The sequence below is a fragment of the Sinocyclocheilus anshuiensis genome, unplaced genomic scaffold (genome assembly GCF_001515605.1).
Source record: "Sinocyclocheilus anshuiensis isolate Anshui unplaced genomic scaffold, SAMN03320099.WGS_v1.1 scaffold194, whole genome shotgun sequence".
In the NCBI taxonomy this organism is placed as follows: Eukaryota; Metazoa; Chordata; class Actinopteri; order Cypriniformes; family Cyprinidae; genus Sinocyclocheilus; species Sinocyclocheilus anshuiensis.
Window position 1 is genome coordinate 1,667,253 of NW_015546074.1, and position 6,857 is coordinate 1,674,109.

At 35.4% G+C, this 6,857-nt stretch overlaps 1 long non-coding RNA gene and 1 pseudogene across 1 annotated transcript; both read right to left on the reverse strand.

The window, feature by feature from the left end:
- Positions 1–6,857, reverse strand: part of LOC107699810 (prostacyclin receptor-like) — a 48,866-nt pseudogene that overhangs the window by 17,342 nt on the left and 24,667 nt on the right.
- Positions 1,138–2,169, reverse strand: LOC107699830 (uncharacterized). The gene is made up of 3 exons (XR_001635504.1): positions 2,100–2,169; positions 1,349–1,430; positions 1,138–1,204 (listed from the first exon to the last, which is right to left on the reverse strand). It is a non-coding gene; the product is annotated as an uncharacterized LOC107699830 (long non-coding RNA).

Sequence of the window (6,857 nt, forward strand, 5' to 3'; positions counted from 1 at the left end):
GCTTGAGGTATTCGGCCAATCACAACGCACTGGATAGCTGGCCAATCACAGCACACCGCGCTTTTTCAGACCGATGAGCTTTGTAAAAATCGACCTTTCTGACCTACATTTCAGAAAGGCGGGGCATAGAGGAGAAACAATAATGTACAGTATGTGGAAAATAATGTGTTTTTTTAACCTTAAACCACATAAACACATTTCATTACACCAAATACACAAAATAATGTTCTTTTTAGCAGCATCATATGACCCCTTTAATTATATTTAATTTAGAAGTTGTGTTTATTTATAGTAATAATTATTACTTTATTATATTATTTTATAGACAGGAACATTGCATTTATCAAAGTATTAATTAAATCTTACTGAAGTAAATAGAGTTTATCATCTTTTTTTTTCAAGATTTACCATTTACTTAGTTTTATGAATATACAGTATATTACTCTCTATGATTATGTAAACATTGCTAATTTCTTTTTGATTAATATAACCACATAAACTATATTCATTTTGTCTATACCAGGGGTTCACAACTCTGGCCCTCGAGGTCCACTTTCCTGCAGAGTTTAGCTCTAACCCTACTCAAACACACCTGAACAAGCTCATCAAGGTCTTCAGGATTACTAGAGTTATAGGCAGTGAGTTTAAAACAAGGTTGGTGCTAAACTCTGCATGAACATGGACCTCGAGCACCAGAGTTGAGAACCTCTGGTCTATACCTTTATCACAAATCACACAGCTAAAATACAATTAAAGAGTTTATTTTTCCAACATTAATAAAAGTGAATCAGTCACGTTCACATGACCTACTAAAGTCTGGACACAAGTTTTTAAAGGTGCATCCAGTAAAGCCTCATAAAAAAGTGACATTAACAAAACATGCATACCTTTTTAGTCTATTGGAAATATAAAAAAAAATATAGCCTGACTGAATGCTACTTCAAGTGTCTGCTGTTCTGTAATACAATTCAATCTCCATTACCAGCAAGAACTGCATTTGCTGCACCATACACAGTTTCGACCCCAGGAGGTATAAAATATAAAAGAAAAAACAACAACAAACAGAACAATTTTTTTTTAACCTGACAGAGCTAGGTAGTATTGATATAACCAAAACTGCATCCAACATGAAAACCGTCAGTCTGTCTTCCACCCCACACCTCAAGTGTCCACTGTATTGGCTCGTCGTTAGAGTTAGGTCACCCTGTAAATGAACAGCCACAATTTGTGATATTAAAACAATGATCTAAAACATTTAACCACAATTTCATATTATGCAGTGAAGAATAGGTAAAAATAACAACAATATTGTAATATCATGCAAATCTATGCATAGATTTATACTTACCTGAATATGAGAATTAGACCAATCGCTCCTTCTATATGGTCTTCAGTTTACACTCTTATTCTGCAGTGAATCCAAAGCCTTCCTGTTGATAGAAACGTGTTCATAAGACTTTGCTTTTTAACTAACAAATTACAGATTGTTTGAGCAAAATAAAAGATTTAAAGACAACTCGCATGAGAGGCTTTACACTTAAATGTTCAATTAAGTTGAGTACCATCATAAAGAAGCATAAAAACACTTTTACTAACCACTTTCTATTCACACTTTTCAAAATTAGTCCTATAAAACATAATCGCTGGTGGCAACAGGTGCTTTAGGGTTAACGTTAGGTTGTATGTTAGCTTAGCATAGAGACAAAGCACAACAATTTAAGAGATTAATACAATGTTATTGCTCTAAACTCACTCTATTATGTCAGCCGAGTGTTTGAAAGAACAGAAACTATCCCTATGCAATTGTTTTATTTTAGTAACATTAGCTAGCTAGCAGTTACAACGTTAAATCATTTCCAGTCATTTCCAATCATGCTCAAGTTTTTACGCGAAAAACAGTGCTTTGTGAATCTCTAAACTATTGAAAACGTTTTTGCTGAAATATCACTGTGACTGCACGCAAGTTAACTTTAATGACGTTATGTGATTAAGATGAGCATTAATGCATAATGAGTCAAGTAAACAAGAATCAAAGTACCGGAATGCACACGCACCAATGTATTACAAATCAGAAATCTGAAACAGAAAGGCAAACTTACCTTAAACACGAGAAAATCCAGCGATGCATCACCTCCATGACAAGCCCAACCATCCATCTCTGATTCAAAGTGCGGATAGAGTTTCTTATCCAAACACGTATGCGCGGATTCAAGCGAGCTATACTTTTAGATAAAATATTAATAAGAGATACTCTTCCCACACAGTAAATTAATTACATGAATTAAATGTGTAAATTTTACTTAGAAAATTGTTGTTCTCCTTGATTTTTAATATTACAAGTAGAACTTATGGTGGTTAATTTAATATATTTTACAACACCACAAAGTTATTTTTTTTCAGTGAGCATGCAGCAGTGTGTGCTAAAAGACAAAAAAAAGAGACACGTCAATATCACTTAAAGGGTTAGTTCACCGCAAAATGAAAATTATGCTGTGTTTCACTCACCCCCGAAGCATCCTAGGTGTATATGACTTTCTTCTTTCAGACGAATCCAGTCGGAGTTATATTAAAAATTGTCTTTGATCTTTCAAGCTCTATCGTTGTACTCAGCGGGTGTTGCAGTGCTGACTTTGCTGTTCCGATGAGCATGAACGGTATATGAGTGGAGCATAGAGCGGATAATACTCAGAGCGTCACACCACGTGAAAGTGAATCCTGAGCGGTGAACTAATTTTCGGCAGCCGCAATTTCAGTGCATCTCTAATTATTGGCAACATCAGAAATGGATATTATGTAATAGCTGCTTTTTTTGAACATGTTAGCAATTTAAAAATATTAAAAAATGATTTTTTACACGGCACCCCTGCTCTCGACAGATGGCACCCCAGTTGGGAAACACTGCTATATACCACTCAAAATATCTTCCATAGAAACACTCGGCAACCACACGGCTGCAAAGGCAATCACCACTCGTAAATTGCTTGCAACATTTGTGTTGAAATGACCATTTCAGGGCTGTAAACAGTGTTTTAATCATTAAAACACTCAACAGCTAAAGCATGTGATTTATAGCAATATTTATGTTTTCTTACCACATTTCTGAGTGAGGTCATTAATGTTAATGTGAGCAATAATGAACCATTAATGTTTTCCATTTAAATGTAGATGAACTTCTAATGCATTAGGAGATTGAATTCAAAGGTCAGCTCTGAACCTTTTACACATGGGACTTTACACAATTAGGCAAAGTGTCAGGTGAGAAATTAGAGGATGCAAATGTTGAATACACAAACCAGCACTTCTGAATCATTGGTGTAAGCCAATCAAACTGTAGTTGGTCATTTGCTTTAATGTGATCTGTGAAATATTAGAAAAGGAGGCTTGAAATGGTGAAGAAAACGTCTGTGACGAGTGGGGCGGTGGCGTAAATGATATTGAGCGACACCTGCACGGAAGGATAATTAGATTGGAGGCGTGACAACAGTGAAGGACGAGAGAGGACCAGGCCTGGACTATTTATGTTGTTGTTTTATTATGTTTTATGCAGCAGTTGTCCGTGAGGAGCTGCTGCTTTTACTTTCGTTTTGTGTTTGTTTATTTGGTTATTAAAGTTTTGTGTTTAAATGTTTGCCGGTTCTCGCCTCCTTCTTTCCCGATCTACGAACTGTATTACAACGTCTTAACAGATGATCTTCAGAAAACACCACGTTCTGTGACTGAAAGTTCAAATCGAGACAATAAACAAACCTCAACCATGAATGCGGTTTTGGATCAACATTACGAATTAGCATGTACCTGCAAACAATTTTCCATGTGGTTTCTTTGTTCTTGAGTCATGTGAAGACTTTAAATACAGACCTTTTAATGCAATATAACTGAGTACACTGCAGCAACAGTGGTTTTATTTCACACATCTTCAAAAAAAAAAAAAAACCTACAAAGATAGGAAGAAAAAAAGTGTTCATAATGGAAGCCCATTTCTACTTCAGAGTTAAAAAAAAAAAGAAATAGTCACATGGGAAGATATATAAAGTTTCAGTTGTGAAAAATACATTATAAGAACTAGTCACAATTTCAAGAAATTAGGTCACATTGCAGGATTTAAAGTAACGTTAAGAGATATACATTTTAAGAATTTCAAGTAGTTAAGTCTCAATTACTGTATGAATAAAGTTGTACTGCAAAGTATAGTCAAACTGCAAGATTTAAAGGCACATTGTAAGGTAAATGTCACTTTCTGAAATACAAAGTCGCAATTAGGAAAAACAATAGAAATGAGAAATAGTTAAAATTATGAGAAATAGTCACATTGCAAGATAAAAAAGCCACATTGAGACATATAATCTCACATTTCATCATATAAAGCCATATTGTATGAAAGTCACAAATTAAGATGAAATTGTGAAATATAAAGTCACAATTACCTTTTGTTTTGTTTTGTTTTGTTTTGTTTTTTTTACTCTGAAGCAGAAACTGTAGTGACATTTATCAAGCAATTAAAAAATATATATATAACAGATTCTTATCTTGATACTAAAACAACAAGTACAGTATGCTACATGACTGCCGAAATAATTGTGGTATTTCACAAATGTGGGCAAGAGTAGAAGCTGATTTTGTGACACACTACACATAAAGTTCAGGCAGGAAATTACTAAAGCAGTTTAACCCACATTATCTGTTTCAGTAAAGGAAAGCAAGCAAGCACAGAGGTTTAACGACCTGAATTCGATTGAAATTCCAGCCGCAGTGCAGCAGATAAACAATCTTAGCCTGCACTCACGTGAGAGAAGTTTCTCACCACACAAGCTCAAGCGTCTGTAGGAGAAACCTGACCCTGTGTGATAGCATCAAACAAAACTGCTTATATCAAGCCAAGACAACTCGCCAACTGCAAAATGTAACAAACAAGAGAAAAACAACACAATCATTATGCTCAACATGTTCTAAACAGAAGCTTCATCATAATGAGATGTGCTGGAAGTTGGAAAATCCAACATTTTGAATTTCAGACAAGAAAAGGTTCCTGTAGAATAGACAAATCAAATCTCCTGAGAAGATGAGAAGTCTTTTGAGCTACGGAATTGCAATAAAGTTGTCCTGTGAGTTGGCTGTTCTGGTTGACATGGAAGGGGAGTTAAATGGCTGAAGTTCAGGTGGCTTCAAAGAAAGTTAATTAAATCTCTTTGTATGTATTTAAAGAGAATGAGAACAGGGCTTGTAAAATCCATTGACTATTCATTCAGTTTCCATCTGTTATACAACACCTGAGATAAGACACGAGAAAAAAACATTCACAAAATATCCAAATATGCATGCTTTCGTGCTACGCATTATGAAAAAAAAGCAGTACGTCAATGAACACTTTTCAAACTGTTGAAAAGTTGAATTCACTCTGAAAGCATTGGAATTTGCATGCAGCCACAGCCAACTGAACTTTCTGGAACAATCCACATTGTATTCTATTGTCTCATAAAAAAAAACTAAAACTGAAAAAAGCCCCAAAGGTTGTAGGTGAAAGTGTATTTTGGGAAATTCTAAATTCCCAAGAATCTTTTGTCACTCCCAGGAAAACAAGGCAGGACTACATCATAATATACTTTGAAGAGGAACTTTTTTCTCTGATGTACAGTAAATACAAGATTTTCAAACTTCCACAGAAAGCATACCACAGGCCCCAAATGTCTATGTCTAAGTGGATGCACTGAGGCGCCCTACGCACTACTAAGTTGCATTATCTACTAACCACATGCCAAAATAAATCACCATTAACTGTGTGCTTTGTATACCCTCAACATCCCCAAAAAATAAAAGGTTCCCGTAGGAAAGTAAAATAACAAATCCACATTCATCTATTCATCCATCTGCATCACACACAAACCTTTAATCTTGACCTTCAAAGCTTTTGAAGCATTCAGGCAAGCCAAAACTCAAAGTTTGTTTAGATGAACTTTACTTTTTTATTTATTGTTATTAGTGTTCCTGGAGTATGAATGTCTTGAATTGTGCGCACTGAAGACAGTTTAGCACAGCAAAAACATCAGATCAAAGCAAGTATGCAGTCACACTTACAGAATTTATGGCTGTATGTATGTCATTTTGTTTTCAGAGAAATGAAAGTTCAGAGAAACAGTTGCTGTTGACCTGAAACAAGCAGGTGTAGTAGAAAGTGTAGTTTGTAATAATAACAAAGGTGGACTCCAGGCACATTTTCGGTAGGACAAAAAAAAATAGCATTTTATTTAACATATTAACCCATACCTAGGCTTGGGAATCCAAAATCTATTCCAATTCTGGAATAGGATGCTTAAGATCAGCAATCGTCTAGCTGTTATAAAATTAAATTTTCGATTCCTCTTATCGATTCCTTTGCATTTTAATATGACTAAACCATTCAAGCACAAGAAGACTCATGCTCTGTTTTCTGTACTGCAAACATAGGGGCATAGCCATCATTTCAGAAATCAGGGGGACAGAAATGTAACAAAAAAAGAACAACTTTTGTCTAATTGACAGGCTTTATTTTTTCTTATGTATTTTACTTCAACTCAACCTTGCCAAGACAGAACTGCTTGTGGTTCCAGCAAACCCATCGTTTCATCACAATTTCACCATCCAGTTAGGCACATCAACCATAATTCCTTCAAAAACAGCCAGAAACCTTGGAGTTATGATTGATGATCAGCTTACTTTCTCAGACCACATTGCTAAAACTGTCCGGTTCTGCAGATTTGCTTTATTCAACATCAAGAAGATCAGGCCCTTTCTTTCGGAACATGCTTCACAAATCCTTGTTCAAGCTCTTGTTCTGTCCAGGCTGGACTATTGCAATGCTCTCTTGGCAGGTCTTCCAGCCA